Here is a 23,087-nt window from a genome sequence, read left to right as displayed (position 1 = left end):
GTCTTGTAGCGTTTTCTTATGTCATGTCTTACCACGTCTGTGCTCACGGCAAGATCACCCAGAAGTTACAGAACCTGTATGAATACAAAACTTTAGATCAGCAACCACCCCATTCCCCCCCCTCCCAGTTGAGCCCAGTTGGGCCGGCCCGACAGTCGTGTCCCGTTCTTGACCAACTCGACTGCATGGTAGCGGGGTATGGATCCGTACAGACACTTCATATAGAGTACATTTTGTTTGCTCATCAGATAAACCAATATATAAGACTACTTTCACATATCATTTTCGTAGTCTGGATTGGTGGTGCACCCAACACATTCAGTAATTGTGACTGAATACAATGGGGTTTGTTTGCCAAGATGCCAACGAGAAGACAAATGTGCCTTTTTGGGCACACTCTTTTGTACAGTAATAATTGTAAAAGTATATGTATTTATTTAAAACAAATTTTATTGAACTTATTAATCTAAAAAGAAAATTCAGTTTTCTAAAGTTCAATGAAACATCAGCATCTGCGTATTTGCCGTTTTGCTTAGTCATACATCAATAACTTCTCAGGTTGGCAAATTGTATGAAACGAATCCCAATCTTTCTAATTAAATATTATTTGCCTTGGCATCCACATTTAGCATTGGGACCCATTACCCCAGGTGGTCCCACACCTCTATGGCCTCTGTCCATTAATTAGTACTGTATATATGTAATTTTGGTTCTTCTATTGGTATATTTAGACCCAGTGAGTAAGTGCTCAGTGAGGAGACTCCTGGCGAATAGCTGGTGTGATAACGCTGCCTCAGTGCCCAAACAGCAGATACACAGGAGCCACCGATTGTGGGAGCACTTACTCACTGGGTCTAAATATACCGAATAGAAAAACCGAAATTACATATATACAGTACTAATAAATGGACAGAGGCCATAGAGGTGTGGGACCACCTGGGGTAACGGGTCCCAATGCTAAATGTGGATGCCAAGGCAATTAATATTTAATTAGAAAGATTGGGATTCGTTTCATACAATTTTGCCAACCTGAGAAGTTATTGATGTATGACTAAGCAAAACGGCAAATACGCAGATGCTGATGTTTCATTGAATTTTATAATAGTGAAGCGCTCATTTTCTTTTTAGATTAATAAGTTAAATAAAAGTTGTTTTAATAAATACATATACTTTTACAATTATTACTGTACAAAAGAGTGCGTCCAAAAAGGCACATTTGTCTTCTCGTTGGCATCTTGGCAAACAAACCCCATTGTATCCACTCGACTGCATCTCACCAGATGGGATTCAATGTCCCGGCTGCTGAAAAGGGGGCGTGGCCGCGAGATCCATCCGTGAGCTCCACGATCCACTGCCACTCTCAGCAATATGAGGGCTAGTTTTGCTGAGATGCCTGTTCAATGCTGTCAGGAAAGACCGCATTGAATAGGCATCCGCATCTATTTTCCCCATCGGAAATAGCGGTGGGGGATTGAATACCCCCCTGTAAAATATGTATATACTAAATGAATGCACATAGAATACAACAAAACCTTAGTTATTCTGCAATTAAGTATTTCTATTTATTCTGGACTCCGACCTTCAGATAACTTACATTGATATTTTATATGTCCAGCTGTCACAATAAATAGATTGCTTTACGTCTGTGTTTGTTCTCCCGGTTTGGCCCACCCTGATCTACAGTGTCTAGGTCTACAATCATATGGTCGACCACTAAGTGTATCGCTGCGCTCGGCACACAATTTTATTTTACCTCCACGACCTAGTGGATGGTAAGGCATGCAATACCAATTTAGTTAAAAAAATGGTACTTGTTTCCTAGCACGGCACCACCGATTTTAATTGTATGCAATCGGGTCGAAAAAAATCGGGTGCATCGCATGCAACCAAATCGCATGCGATCGACCCGACCGACCCGATTTTTTACATTGGAACCAATGTTAAATGCCCCCAGACCCCATTTTTCATTGTATGCCCCCCCATTGTTAACGCCACACCACGATCAACGTGAACTCGAGGCGTGGCGAGCGGCGGCGGTACGCGTCCTCTGACCTTTTCACACCCCCACTATCCACGTCGGCGTGGAGTTGATTTTATATAGTGTGGCGAGCCACCGAGCCCGAAGCGTGGCAAGCGCACACGCATTACTTCACAGGTATTACGCGTCCCCTCGCGGGGCTCGCCAGACTATAAAATCAACTCGACGTGGATAGTGGGGGTATGAAAAGGTCGGAGGACGCGTACCGCTGCCGCTCGCCACGCTTCAGGTTGGTATTAATTGTGGGGTGGCGTTAACAATGGGGGGGGGGGGGGGGGCGGGCATTTCACATAAAATTTACCCATCAGGGTGGGTATACATCGCATTGGTCGGCGATTAACCCGATTTTACATTTGCTGGGAAACCTCAAAAAAAGCCAGAAATCGGGTCGCCGGGTCCCATCGCATACCTTAAGTTAAGGTATGCGATGGGACCCGGTGGGTGCCATGCTAGGAAACAAGTAACAAAAAAAGAGGATTTTGTACTTACTGTTAAATCCTTTTCTCAGACTCCATAGGTGACACTGGAGAGTTACAGTGGGAATAGAAGGGCGACCACAGGGAGCTTGGGCACTTTAGAATAAATTAACAGTGACTAACTCCTCCCCTTCTACTTACTCTCCTAGGCAGTCTAGGTATGTGCCCGGAGGGAGCTGGAAGAAAGAAAAACACACTTCCAAGAGGAGGTATAACATAACAAGTCACACACACTCACATAGAGTGAAAACATAGTTTGAAAAACATCACTCATAACAGAATGAACACACTGGGAATTGCTGGGAAACTTAGAATGAAGGCTGAGTACAAAAGTCTCATAACCTCTGGTAACTGATCAAACCTGAAACAGCAATAAAAGAGACAGCGTCGGGTGGGCGTCCAGTGTCACCTATGGAGTCTGAGAAAAGGATTTAACAGTAAGTACAAAATCCCCATTTCACTTTCCTCCACTAGGTGACACTGGAGAGTTACAGTGGGGACGTCCCAGAGCTCCCAACACGGGTGGGATGACGCTGAGAGCCCCTTCACACAGAACGGCCGAACTGCAAAGCAGTTGCCGCAAAAGACCAAGTAGCCGCTCTACAGAGATCTTGAGGTACCCACCGACTGCGTTAAATGGGCGGATAGAAGACGGTGGCACTCTAGAGTAAGCCACATAAGCCTGACGAATTGTCAGCCTGATCCACCTGGCCAGGGCCTGCTTGGAGGCGGGCCATCCAGGACGCAGGGAGTCATAGAGGACAAAAAGAGCATCTGACTTACACACAGACTCCTTCTGGCAACGTATATGCGCAAGGCCCGGACCACGTCCAGCACTCTAGACTCATCTGATTCCTCCCAAAAGGCCGGCACCACAATAGGTTGGTTAATGTGAAATTTCGAGACCCCCTTTGGGAGAAAACCACTAGAGGTGCGCAGCTCCGCTCTATCCTTGTCGAAACGCAAGAAGGGTGCATTACAAGAGAGAGCACTCGGCTCCGACACCCTTCTGGCCGTGGCCAAGGCCAGCAGTAAGACTGTCTTCCAAGTGACATATTTCAGGTCCACGTCCTCCATGGGTTCAAACAGGGAGGACTGGAGGAAGGTCAAGACCAGGTCCAAGTCCCACGGTGCTGTGGGGGGCTTGAAGGGAGGTTGCAGCCACAACAACCCTTGGAAGAAAGTCTGAACCTGAGGAAGAAGCGCCAGCTTTCTCTGGAAAAAAATAGAGAGAGCGGATACCTGTACCTTCAAGGACCCCAGTCGGAGTCCTGAGGAAAGGCCCTTCTGTAAAAACAAAAGCAAACGGGCCAATTTGAAATTCACAGGAGAGACCTTCCTGGTCTCGCACCAGGCCACATAGGCACTCCATATGCGATGGTAATGCACCGAGGTAACCTGTTTTCTGGCCCCTATCATGGTAGGGATCACTGCCTGCGGAATCCCTGCTTTTCTCAGAATGGACCTTTCAACAGCCATGCCGTCAAATGTAGATGTTGTAAGTTTGGACAGGTGAACGGACCCTGTGTTAGCAGGTCGTCGCAGAGTGGAAGAGGCCACGGCTCGTCTACTAACAGGCCTGTTAGAACCGTGTACCACGACCGGCGAGGCCAGTCCGGAGCAATGAACAGCACGGTTACCGACTCTCTGCGGATTCTCTGTAGAATCCGAGGAATGAGAGGCAATGGAGGGAAGATGTAGAGGTACTGCTCCATCCAAGGGGCGGTGAGAGCGTCCACTGCCACTGCATGAGGATCTCTTGTCCGAGCGCAGTACCGGGACAACTGATGGTTGTGTCTGGAGGCCATCATGTCTATCTGAGGACATCCCCACCGACGAATCAAGGTCTGGAAGACCTGGGGGTTGAGATACCACTCTCCGTGATGGACGTCTCGTCGGCTGAGGTAGTCTGCCTCCCAATTTTCCACGCCTGGTATGAAAATGGCAGACACGGCCCCCGCGTGCTCCTGCACCCAGAGCAGAATCCTCTTACCTTCTTTCATCGCTGCATGGCTGCGAGTGCCTCCCTGTTTGTTTATGTAGGCCACAGCCGTGGCGTTGTCGGACTGCACTCTGATGTCCTTGTTCCGGAGAATGACTTCCGCTTGAAGGAGGGCAAAGTACACCGCTCGGAGTTCCACATTGATGAACATCTGTGCCTTCTCTGGCATCCACAGTCCCTGGAAGTGGAGACCCAGCGTGACCGCTCCCCAGCCCCTGAGGCTGGCGTCTGTGGGTAGGAGCGTCCAGTTGTGTATGGCGAACCTCCTGCAGGTTGCTGGAGTCAAGCCACCACGCCAGTGATGCTCGAGCCTGATGGGAAAGGGTGATTCGCTGATGGAGAAAAAGATGCGAACCTGACCACTGGTGGAGCAGACACAGATGGAAGGGGCGAGATCGAAAATGCCCGTACTGCACCGCCTCGAATGTGGCCACCATCTTTCCCAACAGCCTTGTGCAGAGTAGGACTGATACCTTCTGGTGCTGCAGCACCAGGCGAACCGATTCCTGCAAGGACAATATCGTGTCCCCTGGGAGGAAAACCCTTCTTTGGACAGTGTCAAAGGTCATCCCCAGGAACAAAATACTCTGCGAGGGGGTCAGTTGCGACTTCTGGATATTGAGCATCCAGCCATGGGACTCCAGAGTCTGACGTGTCAGCTGGATGTTGTGCTGCAGGATCTCCTTGGACGAAGCCTTCAACAGAAGGTCGTCCAAGTAAGGGACAATGGTAACTCCCTGAGCCCTGAGTATTTCCATCATGACCGCCATGACCTTGGTAAATACCTGGGGCGCAGATGAGAGGCCGAAGGGAAGGGCTCTGAACTGTAGGTGACAGCTCTGAACGGCAAACCGCAGGTAGGCCTGATGAGGAGGCCAGATGAGGATGTGCAGGTATGCATCTTTTATATCAATGGATACGAGGAACTCCCCCGGCTCCAGGCCTGCAATGACTGACTGCAGAGACTCCATCTTGAAGCGGGTGAACCGCAGAAACGGATTGAGCTGCTTCAAATTCAAGATGGGCCTCACCGAGCCGTCCGGTTTGGGAACCAGAAACAGGCTGGAATAGAAACCCCTTGACCTCTCGGAGTCTGGGACTGGGATAACAACCTCCATGTCCCTGAGTTTGTGAATGGCAGCCTGTAGTGCTCTGCTTTTCTCCGGAGAAGATGGCAAACCTGTGGGAAAAAACCGTAGAGGAGGAGGCAACAAGAAGTCTATCTTGTAGCCTACTGCCACCAGGTCCTTTACCCATGCAACCTGGCAGGGCATGGACCAAACGTGCTCTATGATCAGTCCGGATACCCATTGGCTGGCTGTGCAGTTCCCCAGTTTATTGTGGATGGACTAAAGATAGCATTTATGAGGTTACAGGCTTCTTCAAAAGTTAAATAAACTTAAATTTTTTTAATTTTATACTATACATATATCCAGTGGCGGCTCTTACCTCGTCGTCGGAGAGGGGCTGCTGAGAGGCCCCACCCCCGGTGCTGCAGCTGCTGACTCCATCTTCTTATCCCGATCACAGTCACGGGACTGGCACATATGCAGTTGCCTCTCCGGTATTGCGCATGCGCTGGCCCAAGCCTCTATGGGGCTGCTTCGGGAGCAGACCTGTAGAATTGACGGTCCTGGGTCCGGCACATGTGCAGTATCAAGAACCTGTTTTTAGGGGCTGCCCAGTAGCTGCGCATAGAGAGGCATCCCAGAGGGAGGGAACACCTCCCAGTGGGACTGACATGAGTGACTGACAGGTCAGACTTCCAATAGGAAGTCACTGCCAGTCCCAGTGAAGCCATTGCAGTCTCACAGACTGCATCTGGCTTCACTACAGTGGCGGGGGGGGGGGGGGGGGGGGGGCTTGGTGAAGTACTGCCAGTGACCACTAGAAGCCACTCGACAGACCAAATTACTCCTTTGTGTGCCGAAAGATCTCATACCAGAAAGTGAAAGCAATTTTTTGCAGTCACTGTTTTGAACTTGTTGGATATGGAGAGAGGGAGCTGTGAAGACAGAGATTGGAGGTAGGAGCAGATTGGTGGTGGAGAGTTTGTGGCCTAAAAACTGTCACAGCTCTAAGTGAAAGTACATGGCAGAAGCCATCGTTTTGTTGAGCTTCTAACTAGTAAATAAAACAAAAGGCTGCAACAAGCTTCACAGTAAATGTAACATTAGTGTGTCCTGATCAGTATAAAAAGGGCTTTTAAAAAATAAAAAATTGTTCAATGGGTTGCGCACGTTGAAAATCACCGATCATCCGTTTTCTGTAATCTGCGTGACCTACGGAATTGGGACCTCCGTCCTCAAGGTACCGAACAGTTCAGGTTATAAATAGATCAGTGGCTCCGCACAGATGATCCTACTAAGGAAGTCATCTCCTGGTACGCAGCGATAGGCTGTGAGAACCGCTGTACTGGGACGATCCAGGCTTGTGCGTGGCCTATGTTCCCCAGGGTGTCTGATAAATATTATGTCCCAGCCTCATTCTGGTGAATTATCAGGTGGCACACATGAGTATCCGTTCATCCAACCAAGTAGCTTCCTCCGCCTCGTATAGACGACAGGAACAGCTTAACAGCTACGGGTCATTGGATCGACCACTAAAGGGCAACATGGCTTAGGGCGACACCTGAAAAAGGTCAACATGGATGGAAGGTCGACACAAGCATTAGATTGACATTGAAAAGGTCAACATGGGTTTTTTGTTTTCTTTTAATTGGCCCGAATGTCGACATGGACGTATAGTTGCACCGAGTACGCTCGCCACTATTCTATTCTCCATCCACGCCCATGTAGGCGGAAGGGCATGAAATAGCATCTGCCGACTCAAAAAGTGACACTCATGTCGGCCTAGACACTGTAGTCCTAATGCTTGCATCGACCTTCCATCGACATGACAGCTTATTTAAGGTGTCCATCTAAGCGACGTTGTCCACAATGTATGTCGACCTTTGGTGTGTCGAACCAACGACCGTATACCCAGCTTAACAGAGTTTTAATTTAATAAAGGCCAAATAAAAGTCATATGATCCATTCCTTCCATAAGGGCCAGTTGTGGGGTTAGCGCCTTGAGTCCTGCAGGAGAAAGTGCACTATATAAATGAAACTTACTGTGCAGACCCTAAGCCAGCCCCCCCCCCCCCCCCCCCCTACAGTAAGGAATACCAGGGACAGAAAAGCAATCTAGTCATCTTTATTAGATATCAAAGTATTTATACGGTAAGTATCGTCCTGGCATTAAAGCATAGATGACAATGATACACACCTCACATTCAAAATACAAATGACATTCATAAATATAGTACCCCAGGTACTACGTAGTGCTGAGTGACAGCTATATACAATCAGTCCATCGGAGACAAGTTCCCTGCATCTGTAACAGTCCGAGCTGAGAAGCGGTGCAGCCAAATGGAGATGCCGGGGGTGTCTGGTATCATAGGGGGGTAATTACAGGGGACAGGTACACACCCAGCACCAGCCTCTCTCAGTGATTGGAACTCCTACTCAAAACCTAGGTGACCATCCAGTTGTACTAGTAAACAAATCTAAAATCATTCACCATGTAACCAAAGATTCTATTTCTATTCATTGCCCCTGTACATTTCCCTATTCGTGGCTAAACAAAAATTAGCTACAGGTTCTTCTCCCGCACCCAAGGGAAAACCATTCTAGAACACAGGAACAGCATTATCCTACAAGTTTTTGGAATATAACATCCAAATTAAGTGCTGAAGGCCTGAAAGTATACCGTATTCCCCATTATAGGATTATACCCACAGTGCCCATGATTGAGGCCATTGACTCTCCCTGCAGATCTGACCCTTCACTAAAGTTGCCATAGTTTGACCTCTCTTCTTCCAGTGCGTCCGCTTACGGTGATGGGAAATTACATTCACAGAATTAGCAGGTGGGCACAGTGCGAAGGTGCCCATACACTAGGGCGATTTCATGGAAAGTTGTCATTTTTAATCTGATTTTGGAGATAAATTGGATTAAAAAAAAAGTGCCCAAATTGCATGTTTTTGATATCAGGTCTGATAATCGCATCGGAAGTGCTGCACTATAGATTTATCTCAACGGCAAGCGTTTGGGCAGGCTTGGCTGGGATCGCGTACACTATATCGTATATGCAGTCCCGCCCCTGAGGTTCCCTGGTGGTTAAAGGGAATTGCAGGTGACTTGGTGTAAGGGCACCTTAAGAGCAATGTTCAACTGGAAATATGTAGTAGACAACCTCTGCACATAGGAGGGGTGGGGGAGTGGTTAATCACAGCTAAATAAATATCCCCCCCCCCCCCCCACCCTTCACTTTAACCTACCAACTAAGTAAAAAAAAAAAATTTTTACCAACGGGCCTAATTTATATGCAATCGCAAAGTGGTTATTGCACGCAAATCGTTGAGGTTTACTTAGTGCGCCTGCATCTGAGCCACAGTGCGCATACATAGCAAGTGTTTTGCAAAGGTGGTCAGGAGGGTTTAGTTGAAAAGCGAGTGACAAGAAGACAGCGTTTAGGGGCCGCTATGGGAAGTATCATGGCCATGAAGCAGATTTCTGGGCATGCATAAATTAGCAGTTCCAAACTTACTTTCTATTGCATCACTCATCCTGCACCCCTACAGAGGCACTAAGAATCTGCAACATGACCAGATTTGTGAGGATGGTACTGATGTATCAGCAATTGTATGCCATCGGTCGGCAGTGATGCAACAGCAGTGGGCGTCCTTATACGTAGGTTGGAGTCTGCCCAAATTAGTATCTAATCGCAACTGCGAACAGCAAAAATTAGCAACAGCAATCGTTAGAGCAACCGCATCTAATTTAGGCCCAATGTGCCAATTCCCTTAGCTAGAGCTTAAGGCAGGCATGCCCAAACTATGGCCCTCCAGCTGTTGTGAAAGTACACAACCCAGCAATCCTTGCCATAGCTTTAGTATTCCCTAATATAAAAACTGTAGTAAGGCATGATGGGAATTGTATTTTCACAACAGCTGGAGGGACATGGTTTGGACATGCCTAAGGGTTTCTCTTACATTCTTGAAAGAAAACACAGGGTTTGGAAATACGCCTACAGCAGAACTGACTTACGCAGGTAGCAGAGCTTGATTAAACACCGTAAGTGGCCTTTTAATTCTGTAACCTTTGCATTACTTACAGTTAGTTTATATAGTGTATTAGATAGTGCTCGTAACAGCATACTCCAAGCTGCAGTGGGACATAAGAATCTTGTCCAGACTACAGGATTGGACGTGACCTAAGAACCCATGTATGGCGTCAGTTATGTTTGCCGAGAGTTACTTTAATGGCGGCTTAGCTGACATTTATTTAAGTCGTCAGCTTGGGTCTCAAATTAGCATCCAGAGAGATTTAGAAACCATTGTCACAAGCGTAAAAACCAAGTTTAGAAATCCGGGACATTCCTCTTGGATGACAGCCTGTGCATTTCCCCACCCGCAAACACAGCAGGAGTCTGTTTAGGAATAGCCAGCATAACACAGCAATAGAAAGACCTCATTCGTTTGAGATGCCAGACCGCCCAAGTCTACATCCGCTGCCCATCTGGCATTGACAGAACACATCCCTAGTCGTCACTATATTGAGGTCCGTTCACTGTAATCTCAGGAGACAGCTGTGTAACACCAGCAGGTCCATGCCCTTAATCTCCTGCATACAGTGATAAAGGCATTTGTTGTCCCTTTTGCTTAAAGAAAAAAAAAAAAAAACAACTGTAACCCGCTATTGTATTCTCATTATAAACCAACATTTTAAAGACAGATTTACCTTAAAATGAGCATATATTCAGCTATTCACAATAGGACCTTATCCAGTGGTCGTCATACGTCTCTTCAGTCCGTGCGGACATATGTTTAAAGCCAATGTCCGTTTAGGTTTTCTGCCTGATGCGCGGCTATTGTAACAGTTACCCAATTATTCTGTACGATATATATTAGATTTCTACGGCCAATGGGGCAAGCAGCAAATGGTATATACATACACACCTATAAATAAAATGTTCCATTTAAAAACAAAAACCTAATGACACTAAATAGAAAATCTAATGTTCTTATCCTTTTAGAAAAAAGTAAAAAGACCAATTCGTTCTCAAACATGCTTCTTGTACGGGGGAAGGGTAAAGTTTAGTGTCTCAGTGCGTCTTCCTTGTAAAAGGTACGGTAGTTCGCCCCTCTGCGCCAATCTCAATGAGCCAAGTCAGTGTGACTAGCGCTCAAACCTCTCACGTCGGTCAGACAATTATTTCGTTCCTGCGTACAAAAAGAGGAAGGGATGGGGGGGAGGGGGGATGGCAAATTATTACCAATCATAACACAATGTATACGATAGCTACATAGTCTGTAATACACACAAGTCATTGATTTATCAAATCAGCTGTTGTTACCCACAAAAGATTGGACCGAATGGAATCGCTTCTGCCGGCAAACGTGAAGATTTCTTGAAAATTGGACAATTTACCAGCCTGTCAATTTTTTCTAAAGCAAAAGGGACTACATTCGGCCTGTCGGTGGAAGGTTACACCAGCATGCTAGACTTTTTCCGCCAGGGTGTTGTCAGCTTGACCCTGTATTCTATTGGGGGGTTGCAGGGGTGTTTAAATGTGCATATCCAACTCAATTTTGCAAATTGTAGCCACGGTCTTTAGGTAGACCGATTAATTAGGTCACAAGCATTAGGTCGACATGGGCAATGTAGACATGGGCTTTTCACTTTATTTTGTGCCTGCAGGTGGTATTTCATGCCTTACCATCCACCAGGGCGTGGTGGGAGGATAAAATAGAGCGCCGAGCATAAGAAGACACCATGCCCAAAGCGTGGCGTGGGGACGCGGTGCACCAATACAGTGTCCAAGACAACGGTGTCGACATTCAGGACAAGAAAAAGGCATGTGGACCTAATGCTTGTATCGACCCAATGACCCTGTCCACCTAAAGCCATGTCGACCTTTTCAGTGTGTCGAGGCCTTTCAACCTTCATGGTCGACCCAATGATCCCAACCCATATATATTGTACTACTGTTAATGCAGGGTGGGGGACGTATTAAGCCTTGGAAAGTGATATAGTGAAAAGAGATAAATTACTGACCGATGAGCTCCTAACTGCCATGTTACAGGCTGTATTTGAAAAATGATAGTATGCAGCAGACTGGCTGTTAGTTTATCTCGCTCTCCCACTTTATCACGCTCTGCGGCTTAGTACATCTGCCCCTGTGTGGTCTGGAATGTGACCAGGCCAAAACTGCAGCTGTCCACTGCTCATGACAGGTAAAGGTTTCCTATTGGTTGTGCAAAGATCCGCCCACAAGCTCTATGGGGGCAGTGTATGTGTCATCAGTGAGTTGTGAATGAACCAAGTACAGCTCTGTAATCACCACCACAGGAGGCTTTGGTGTGACAAGGATCTAAATGTAGTGGGTGATACTGAAATACTGGCAGTAAGATGGCGGCTGTTCATCTATGTGTATATGGAACGTGCTTCTATCTAACATGTCTCTAGACCGCTCTATACCCCCGTGAGGTATATATCCATAGTTCTTATTATGCAATTCTTTAATTACACTTTAATATAATCCACTGTATAATGAAGTAATGTAAGATACATTTATATGGTCAGTTTCAGCACCACTAGTAGTGGTATTATAAGGCATTCTCTTATCTGCATCCTTCAGCTGGAATAACGTCCCTTTATCAAACATCTCATTAGACCAGCGGTTCTCAAAGTCGGTCCTCAGGACTCCACACAGTTCATGTTTTCCAGGTCACCCGACAGGTGCACGCATTACTCACTGACACATTTATTTTAAAAGATCCACAGGTGGAGCTAATTATTTTACTTGATTCTGTGAGGAGACCTGGAAAACATGCACTGTGCGGGGGTCCTGAGGACCGACTGGGAACCTGTGCATTAGAGCAGTGGTTCCCAACCCTGGTCCTCAAGTACCCCCAACAGTGCACATTTTCCAGGTCTCCACACAGAATCACAGGCAAAATAATTAGCTCCACCTGTGGATCTTTGAAAATGTGCCTGAATAATGAGTGCACCTGCTGGGTGACCTGGGAAACGTGCACTGTTGGGGGTACTTGAGGACCAGGGTTGGGAACCACTGCATTAAAGGGAAGGGACTCAGAGTAAGCTATTTGTTGTTTCTGCATCCAAAAGATTCACCTGCGTTTTTAATGATCTATTTCCCAGTTAAGAAAGATGATCAGGAAAGAACCGTGCCATTAGCTCCGACAATAGCTTAGCATTAAATGCGTAATATCTGGCATTAGTAAAGTTACATTTTGTACTGTACACCGGATGGATATTTTCTTTTTGAGGATTATATGCAGACAATAACCCATGTATTTGTATTACCGTATTTAAAGGCTGTGTCCTGTATTTATTCTGCATGGTCCCAGCTGAAGGACACTTTGGGCCTAATTCATGTTGGTACGCAATAGCATATTATCACGGGGTTAACGGCAAACTGCACACGTGCTGTGAGGGGAAGGCGATGATCCTGCTAACTCAGAAGTTTGGGGGGTATTCAATCCGTGCCAGCGGAAATAGCGGCACTCGCCTATTCAATACTGCCATTAACGACTGCATTGAAGGCAGTCAGATCTCTTAAGTCAGATCTATTTTGGCGAAAATGGCCACAGATGGTCAAATACACGTCCGTTTTCTGAAATCTACGTCCACTTCCGACACTCGACAGTCTGATCATTGTCGAGCTAGTGTTGGTTCTGCTGAAAACTGCCCAGGATTCCAACTGTCAGGACATTCCTACAGTCAGAATTCCTCCCCCCCCCCCTTATCGGAGAGTGGTGGAAAGATAGTGGCCATTTGGAAGTGTAAACGGAGTAGTTGGGTAAATGCAGGTGTGTATCAGAGTCGCTACTGCTGCGGCCAGTCTGAGTTGTCACAGACCAACCTTTAGTTTCGATGTTCTCCGTAAATTATGTATAGTCCGCTAATGTGTACACAAGCGCCAATGAGATTGCGAGAAATACAGCGGGCATCTTGTTTTGTTCCTGGGTAGCAGCTGCGCTTGCAAACAATAGCAGCGCGGAAGCCTAGAGAATCGCAATTGCATACAAACATGAATTGGGCCTTTAACACATTGAAATATCTCATAGACTACTACTACTACTCCTCACAGACTAGTCATCTTGTCCCCACCTCTCATACATGTCTGGAAATGGCTAACGTATGACCATGCCCTTATCTTCCACACGCCTGTCCTAATCACATGTATCATCTGATGCACTACTGTGTGTGTGTGCGCAGAGAAGCCAGAATGAATTGTTTGGATGGAGGACTGCACATACATGAAGGTAAACGTGTAGCGTGTTAGTATGTCATTATGTTAGTAGAGAGCAGTGGTCACTTGTCACACAAGCACAATCTACTGTAAGTTCACGGACTATGGATATAGGGCCAGATTCCGTAAAAAAAAAAAAAAGTAACTGTGTCTGGACCAAACCATGTTATAATAAAAGGGGTGTAAATGGTAAATGCATTTATATTATTTCCGTGCAGAGTAAATACTGGCTGCTTTTGCATTTAGCCCACAGATGTTATCTTTATTTTTATACTGCAATTTAGATTTCAGTTTGAACACACCCCACCCAAATCTAAAGGCCCCCATACACTATGCGATTTGGGCACGATTTCACCCGATTCGGATGAATCAGGCCATGAAATCGGCCCAAATCGCATGTTTAAACATCCCCTCCGATCTGATGCGCAGTCCCGTGCACATCGGATCGGAGTCGGGCAGTCGGACCGGCTGCACATAAGATTTCCCAAATCTTATGTGCAGCCTCCTGGCAGCGGGCGGGGGACACTGCGAGGGCAGTGAGAGAGGCGGGCTGTAGCAGCGAGCGGGGGACGCCGGAGAGCCGGGCAGAGTCAGCGGCGGCAGATGCTGGGGACCTGCAGGAGGGGGGGGGGAGCCGGGCATGGTACGCTGTCAAATAGGCAGCGGGTGGGGGGCACTGGAGAGCCGGGCAGGGGACACAGAGGCAGCGCGCCGGGGTACGCTGAGCAGGAAAATAGGGGACTCACTCTGCAGCTGCAAGGATAAAAACCAATACAAATGAATGGACAGCCAGTGATTGGCTGAGAGCTCTCTCAGCCAATTGCTGATTGGCTGAGAGAGCTCTCAGCCAATCACTGGCTGCCCATTCATTTGTAATGTTTTTTTATTTTTCCTCCCTTGCAGAGTGAGTTCCCGATCCTCCTGCCCAGCTCCCTCGTCGGTTCACCGGCGTACCCCGGTGCGCTGCCTCTGTGTCCCCTGCCCGGCTCTCCAGCGCCCGCTGTCTATTTGACAGCTTACCATGCCCGGCTCCCCCCCCTGCAGGTCCCCAGCATCTGCCGCCGCTGACTCTGCCCGGCTCTCCCCCTGCCCGCATCTCCCACTGCAGCTCCCCGGGAGTTGCATATGATAAATCGCATGGCGATTTATCATATGCAAAACTTGGCACATCAAGTGCCTAATCGTGTGTTCCCCTCCCGGGGAGCTGCCGGGGAAAATCAGGTCCGACTTGTCCCTAGGACAAGTCGGGCTAATGTATGGGGGCCTTAACTTTCACTGCACGTGTTACATTTGCCCACCTGCAGTGCAACATGGTTTTGCCCAGTTGCTTCCTTTTTTTGCATGGAGGGGGCTGTATTTTAGTGTGATGAACGTTTAAGGAACAAAGGAAGAGCTCGGGGGTCACTAAACATGGAACATCATACAGGTAGTAAGGGCAGTATTCTTATCCACACGGCCGGTACACTGCCCTTACAAGCCCTGTGCACATACAAACACACACACAAACGCACACACACTAGTTCTAAGTGATGAGTTAAGAACATGATTGGGCATCTTACTTGCATGTGGTCCTCAGCAGCTTTGCCACCCGTGTTAAGAACATTCAGAGAACTGGCACGCTTCATGCTGCAACCAGGAGAGTGAACATGCAAGGACAAACCAATGAGAATCACTGGAGGTGTAGACACAGCAATACAAAATCACACGCCGCCTTCCTATGTTGTGTTCCGCGATCTCTGTACAATCTATTTACTGCAAGTATCTATGGAAAGCAACTTATCGACCCTATAATAAATTACCCATCTCAATGATGGCATAGAGAGTACATTGTTCCCTGCAACATGACCTGCCACCACCTTCTGTACAAGGACCAACACAACTCCTGGCTTGTCCTCACCCACAGACGTCTCTCTGCATTGTTTATGTATTTACAGAGGTATTGGGTGACGTGTGAGTATCCGTAATGTGTTCTTTTATTGGAGGGCCACATTGTTCCCCCTTTTCTAACCCCCCCCCCCCCCAAAAAAAGACGAAGACAACCACCTGCGAGCTGGCTCTCCCTATGCTTTTAGTGTGCCCCACATCTGATAATCTGATACGCCTGGTGGGCAAGGGCTATTGCCGTCTGTCCATATATTTGGTTCTGCGGCAATTTTTGACTTTATAAAATAAATATTTTTTTCCAGTGAGATCTACACTGTAGTCGCCAATTCCATTTCCACGGCAGGTACGTGGTAACATATTCAAGTCTATCGTAAGACTTCTCGTTACTGGTGCGAGATACTTTTGTGGTTCATCCACCTGTTCTAGGTCAGTATTGAGCACACTGCCGGCCAATCTCAGTGAGCAAAACACCTGCGCTGGGGACATCCGAGCTACATTCACCGGAACATGAAAACGCAGCAAGGCGGCATCTAAATTCCATAAGAAGTGTTCCGGTCTTAGCTGACCTCACACACCCCATTATCAGAAAGACATCGCAGTCGAATTCTGCTTGGAAATCTGTCTGGTAATCTGGTGCAAGGTGCTGGATCTTCGACTGTACTCAGGGATCACATACACTGAGACACGAAGCAATTACATCCTAACTTCTAGCACTGTTGGCGAGTTCGGAGACCAGACTCTGGGAGTATACGCAGCTTACATTCTGATTGGTTAACAGAGCTGGAAGCAAGAACACAGACACGGAGCACAGGAGTAATCACATATAAACATAGTGCATTAGTAGAAGGCCCATGCAGGAACAAACCCATTAGGCTGTTAATGGAGGAAAAAAACATTAGAGTACATTTGCATTTCAGCTGACGAACAACCCACGAGCGGTCACAAAACACAATGAATCGAGGTTAAAGCTTAGTTCATTTATTCACAAACAAGAACGTTCTACACAGGTAACTGCGGATCTGAACACCTGCTTAAGGTTTCATGTTCACTCACAAGTAAATTTATTAAATGAAAAACAAAAAAATGAAGCAAACCCAGTGTTAGTAAATCTACATCGCAGATAATGAACTCATTCCCTGGATTACGGAAATGATCTTCTAACCATAGCACAGTATGAGTAATGCCGCGTGTTTCTGCATCAATCCCAAAATACTGAATTTAATCTTTATAAGGGGTCAATTTATAATGGATTCACAAGGAATGGCACTTCCCTGCCCCACAATGGCAACGGTACACCGTCATTAGGCCAACTCATATTAGGTGTGATATAGAAGATATTAGATAGACCGTCGTTAGCCGACATGCACTGTGCCGATAGGTAGACCGCTAACAGTGTGACCAGGAAAATGGGCTACGCAGAAAAAGGTCAGCACAAGTTTGGTGCCAGTTTGTACATGTCAGCACTTGTGACATGCCACACTTCAGGCAAGCTGTCTCCCCTGTGTGTTGTGAATGGATTTGCAGCTAGTCCCTGATCTGCGATCATTTCTCAGACATTTTGCAGATTTAACCAGTAAGGGATTTTATTTTGGTGGGGCGGCGGATATCGGATCACAGGACTGTACAACTAAGCAGCCCAGTAACCAGGTCTGAATAACCCCCTATGTTGTCTCTAAGATCAGCGTCTCAACTTTCCTCTGGCTACATATAGTGTGCACAAAACTAAATATAAAACCGTCAAAGGAATAAAGAGGCAAAACCCGCAATAAACATCCATTTACAGTTTTCATTGGTCAGCCTTTTTAGTCACTTTTATATAGTTCCAACAAGACAATGTACAGTATCCCGACAACAATAAGTTTTCATACCTCCTGTATATATAAAGTACACAAATCCCTCAAAAAGGTCAGTGACTGGGAATGTCATTTATATATTTTTATATGAAAATGGGAGTTTTATTGGGTTACATAAAAGTACTAATAATAAGTCAGACAACGCACATTAAATCTCCCCGAACTACACATATTATAAAATAAACCGTTTATTATGTGGAAATGTTTTCCATGACGCACATCGGTCCTGTCTTTGAGTTTATAGATTGACACAATGCAGCTTCTTTATATAAGGAAAGTTTTATATTTACAACATCTTTTGTTTAAAAGGAACAGGCACATGATGACACAAACTTCATTTTCAATGTTCAAGTATATATTTTCTGTACCGTATTATCTTGTTTGCACGTTGCCAAAATCTAAATATTTTATATAACAGTCCTGCATTCAATTATTATACCTTAAAGGAGAAGATCTTACTTAATTTGAGAAAGCTCTTTTTGCCTGTGAAGGAGAACTTCTGTTTGCCTGTAGAAATATTGCCCAGTAACATATATAATGTGGCCAATGAAAATGGAAGTGAGACAACCAATAGGGAGTTGCAGACACTGTGCTTGTGACTTCCTATTGGTCCATATGGTTATACCCCTATACAACTACAGAACCACATCCTGGGGATACCTTGGCAGTTCCTGATCACGGAGCAGGAGAAACAGCTGAGTCAAGTGTTTAACAAATCATCTTTTTTTTGTGTCAGATCCTTGGAGAGAGATACAGTGGACGGAGACAAATTACTAATTAGCTCCTAACTGCCATGCTACAGCCTGTGTTTGAAAAAATAAGTTAGTAGCTGATTGGCTGGTACATCATTTCCCCCACAACTTACATCTGCCCCAACAGTATAAAGAATGGAGAAAAGGGTCAATTGCAAGCAGGGTCTTCTTACCTTCCTGTCTAATGGAGTGTACAGACTATATAGTCAAAATGGCATTGGGATCGCACGCAGATCGCACAGGTTTTTTAACCTTGCGATCCCAATGCGCGATCCCGCACAGCACAAATCGAAGCCACATACACAGATCTGTACTATATAATCAAAAATGCATGCGTGTCTCATGGCTTGGCGTACGATTAGATCCTGATGCGAGCCAATCACATCGGGATCGACTAGCACGGCCGCCGACCGTGTGTACACACCAGAACACCCAGTATTAGTTTGTGTTTAATCTTCACGCTAGGCTGATTTAGCAGGGCACCACAAATGTGCCCCTTGTGTTTTAGTGTGCGTTAGTTGCACATTACGGGCACAGCTTTGGGACGTCCGGCACCTCTGCAAGTGCTGGACACACCCCCATTAGCAACGTGGACGGTTGGGGCACGCCGTCCTTGGGCAATAAAAAGTGCATTATATTCTGCCGATATAAAATAGATCTGGCAATGCTGTACAATGTGGCACACTCATTTACATAGACATACAATAATCGGTACAGATCCTATTTACATATCACTTTATTCCCTCACAAGTTGCGATGAATCTAGTGCGGACAATATGTCACAGATACGATCTACAGATTCCCTGTACACCAGAAGTCTGAGGTCACATACTGCACACAGGAGAAATACGCATATCCCGTCTCCAACCGTCACAGTGCTAAGCTACAGGAACAACGGCCCAGCTACAAATGGATAATTACCCAGGATTCTTTGGTTCACCATCCCGTGAGCTGCCTCCTTTCAGCTTCCTGACCAACTTCTCGCTGCTGCGTCTTATGGAAGCACGGAGTTTGCTAAAGGAACCGCTGCGCTTTAAAGATCCAGTTCCGTCCTGGAACAAAAGGTTTAACAGACATGAAAAAGTAGTCACTTACGCAGGACCAGTCACCTCAGGAAACCCGCCTACTTCATAACCAAATGCACCATATATATTTATTATATGTATGTGTGACATAATATGTCTTCCATCTTCTTGTTCCAGTACAGAGAGATCCGTTCCATCTATCAATCTATTGCAACCCAGCTTATAGACCAATGTGACCACTTTGAAAATGTACCACATCCATATACTTTGTTCATATTAGTCCGTCATTTGTCAGTTATCGAAAGTCTGCCCATTTCCTACACACAGTGAAGTGCAGCCAATCAGTTCACCAGGGACTAGTGACATCACTGAGGAACGATTTATGCACACTGGGTCTAGTGAGCGAGTGAGTCGTGCCTCCTGCCTCATTGGTTGCTGGTTTCTAGAGAATAGATTGGCTGCATGCTCTCAAATACAGATCCAGCCCACAATGTGCTGCTCTGTGTAGCGCTATTATGCAGAATGTGAGTTACAATATTAGTGTTGGTGTAACTTGTACATTTAAAAAATGTATTCTAATCATTTATTTTGTCTAGATCAAATTTAATATTAGAGGGAAAAAAAACAACAACTTGATTTACTAAACTTTGTAACTTTCTAATGATACCTTAGAAAGGAAACAATATGTAGGGAAAAATTGATGTGGATTAATATATAGACCGTATCTAGATAGACAATCAAAGGGTCGACAGGGTCAAAAGTAGACTAGTTTTTCAAATTTTTCGTTGACACTGTCGACATGGACCTCCAATTACAAATAAAAAATAATAATTAAAAAATATATGCAAGAATCTGCATGAACATATTCATGTTTAATGTCAATTCATCAAACGATGTTACAGTTGTTACTGGTATTGTCAGCATCAAAATACTTTCTCTTTCTAAAAAGCAGGCACCCTGACTTGACTATTAACCCTTTGAGTGCCAAATTAATTTGTCAAAACAGGGGTGGAATTTGCCGAGCCAACAATATTTGAATGGATGTAACAAATGTGAGGGACCATGGCATTTGTAGCGGATATTTTTCACGTCTCATATGTTGGCACTGAAATATTTAATGGGGGAAGACATAGGCAATGTGTATTCCACTAACGATGAAATACAAAAACACCTCTGTGACGGTTCGTGTTTGGTATAAAAGACCTACAGCTATTACACAGTAGGAAGACATACATTATGTTGACAGGTTGACAGGTGCAATAGTCAACGGGTCAACACTTGAATGGTAGACAAAGAGAAAAAAAAACAGTTCGCACAAGGTTTTTAAGTTCTATGTCATTTTTTTATGTTTCATCACCTGTGACCCCAATAAGTGGTAATGTAGACCCCTGTGGGTTCGTTTCACTCTCCACTCTTTGGACAGGAAACCCCTTGCTGCACCCCACACAGGTTACTATTCCCAATCACAGTCCATAACACAGTACACGAGCAAAATAAAATAAAATGTATGTCGACCTTTTCACCCTGTCGGCCATCTATCTAGACAGTGTCTATCCCCAGTCCTGATGACTGTTCTATAACGAACAACACACTCCAGACCCAACTTATCCCAAAGAACAAAAGCCGGATCAGAGAAGTGGAACAAATCGGTTTGCCTAAAATTACAAATCAAGGAAAATAAAGACGGAATTTGAAATCTACCTGCGGTGTTTTTATATCTACATGAATGAATGTCCTTCCTGAACAGTTTGGCTGCAGTCTCAGCGTGAAATTTACTAAGATGGTAGTTCTATATCACATGGGATGTTGCCAGGGGCAACCCATCAGAATCTACTTCTTGTTTATTTAGCACCTTCTAGAAGATAATACATGGTATCCGATTGGTTGGCCATAGCAACATCACATCTGACATAGAACAACCACCTCAGTAAAGGCCCGTACACATTGGGTGACGGACTTAGCTGAAAGCCGTTCAAAACAGCATGTTTGAATGGCTTTCAGCTCAAAGCCGCCCAGTGTGTATGACCCGGCGATGCGCCCTCCCGCATCATCATGGTATTACAAGCAAATGAGCGGCTTTGCATAGCGCTGCGCTATGCAAAGCAGTCATCCCCCCGCTGACGGCGCCGGTCAGGGGGAAAGCCGCTCAGTGTGTATGCACTGAGTGGCTTCTCCCCCCCAGCGATCCTCACTATCCATACACGCTGGGCATAATCGCCCAGTGTGTGCGGACCTTAAATTCCCCCCTCGGCCTTATTTAATTTTCAGTAACTCCTCCTAAATAATGCCTAAAACATTTGCACGCCATGCACAAAAATCCCTAGCCAGCAGTCTCCGTTAGATTCAAGTGTGAAGGTTCCGTACCAGAAAACGGTCAGAGGCCAACGAGCAGACAAGAGAGAGACACAGGCACAGGTCAGTTTGAGAGAGTTTATTAGAAGTTAGAAAGACTTATACACAAATCACCAAACACTTAGGTTAGTTAGTAGAAGCAGGACTGCCAAAAAATTAACACTAAGACTGAAGTAGCTCTAAATCCAAAACCCAACTCGCGGCGGAAGATCCATACATCCAATATTCGATGGTGACCACGTAAACGGGTCTTCCGCGACTTGCAGAACATGCTTTGATTTCTACAGCGTACAGTTTCTGCGCAGAGGTCCTGATCATGCCGTTAACAGACCTCGTGATAGTAATTACCTTCCGTGAAAGAGCAGATAGTTGTGGAGGGCGTTTCTAGTGACTTAATACATTATAAGAACACAGCGCTTTATGATCAGATTACAATTCTCCATAGCTAGATTACAGAATGACAAGGCGACACATGTACAGTGTTAAGTGGGATAGAGAGAGCGAGAGAGAGAGAGAGAGAGAGAGAGAGAGAGAGAGGGAAAAAGTGCCAGTTCTGGTGGTGAAGATAGTCAATTTACAAAGGATGTCTGTGGGACAGCTTGGACGGGAATGCTAGAACACAGCAGTCAGTACTGGAGAAAGAGGTTAAAGCTTGAAGACGGAGCTCATCCTTCATGCAGTATTAGACTCACACAAGGCATCTAGGCCTGTGGAAGAAAATGGAAAGAGGAAAACACATCTCTGTAAAACCGCGGGACATTTAAATGAGCAGTTTTCCCCCGTCAGACAGCCCTGGTGTACAGTATTTCTAGGTCTCTTTTCAGGGACATCATGAGCAGGAATAAATAAAATAATAATCAAAAGAATAAAAGCTTTAACTTCTGTCCAGATAACTGGTACATTATAAAGGGTGGTTGGACTGACTCATTCTAGCGCTAGGAACCTTTCAAAACCCGTGCAGTTCCTCTTTCCTGCCTGTGGTGTCGCTGTCTGCTTTAATGCTTCTAGTACAGTCATGTCTGTATTGAGATGGGTATGGATCATTGGACAGACAACAACTAGGTCGACACGTATGAATGTCGGCATGACTGAAGGTTGACATTGGGTTAGGTCGACAGAGTGATTAGTTTGCCAGAAGTATTAGGTCGACGTGGTGGGAAGGTCCACAGTCAAAAGGTTGACATTTTTTTTCTATACTCTGTACCTGTCGGCACGTCGGCTCAGAAAAAAAATTAAAAACTCCATTTTAACATTCCCCATGATGACCTAATCCCATGTCAACCTTCAGTCATGTCAACCTAGTGGTGTCGACCTAATGACCGTATCCCATTGAGATACAGGCCACAATGTGATAAAGACACCACAGCAGACAGCGACACCCCAG

At 45.7% G+C, this 23,087-nt stretch overlaps 1 long non-coding RNA gene across 1 annotated transcript; it reads right to left on the bottom strand.

Moving 5' to 3' along the window:
- Positions 1-7,691: 7,691 nt before the first annotated feature.
- Positions 7,692-23,081, bottom strand: LOC146050711 (uncharacterized). The gene is made up of 2 exons (XR_014466350.1): positions 19,248-23,081; positions 7,692-10,781 (listed from the first exon to the last, which is right to left on the bottom strand). It is a non-coding gene; the product is annotated as an uncharacterized LOC146050711 (long non-coding RNA).
- Positions 23,082-23,087: the final 6 nt, after the last annotated feature.

Source organism: Crinia signifera, chromosome 12 (assembly GCF_055691185.1).
Source record: "Crinia signifera chromosome 12, ASM5569118v1, whole genome shotgun sequence".
NCBI lineage: Eukaryota > Metazoa > Chordata > Amphibia > Anura > Myobatrachidae > Crinia > Crinia signifera.
The sequence above is the reverse complement of the archived record's forward strand: the minus strand, read 5'-3'. Positions and strand labels throughout refer to the sequence as shown.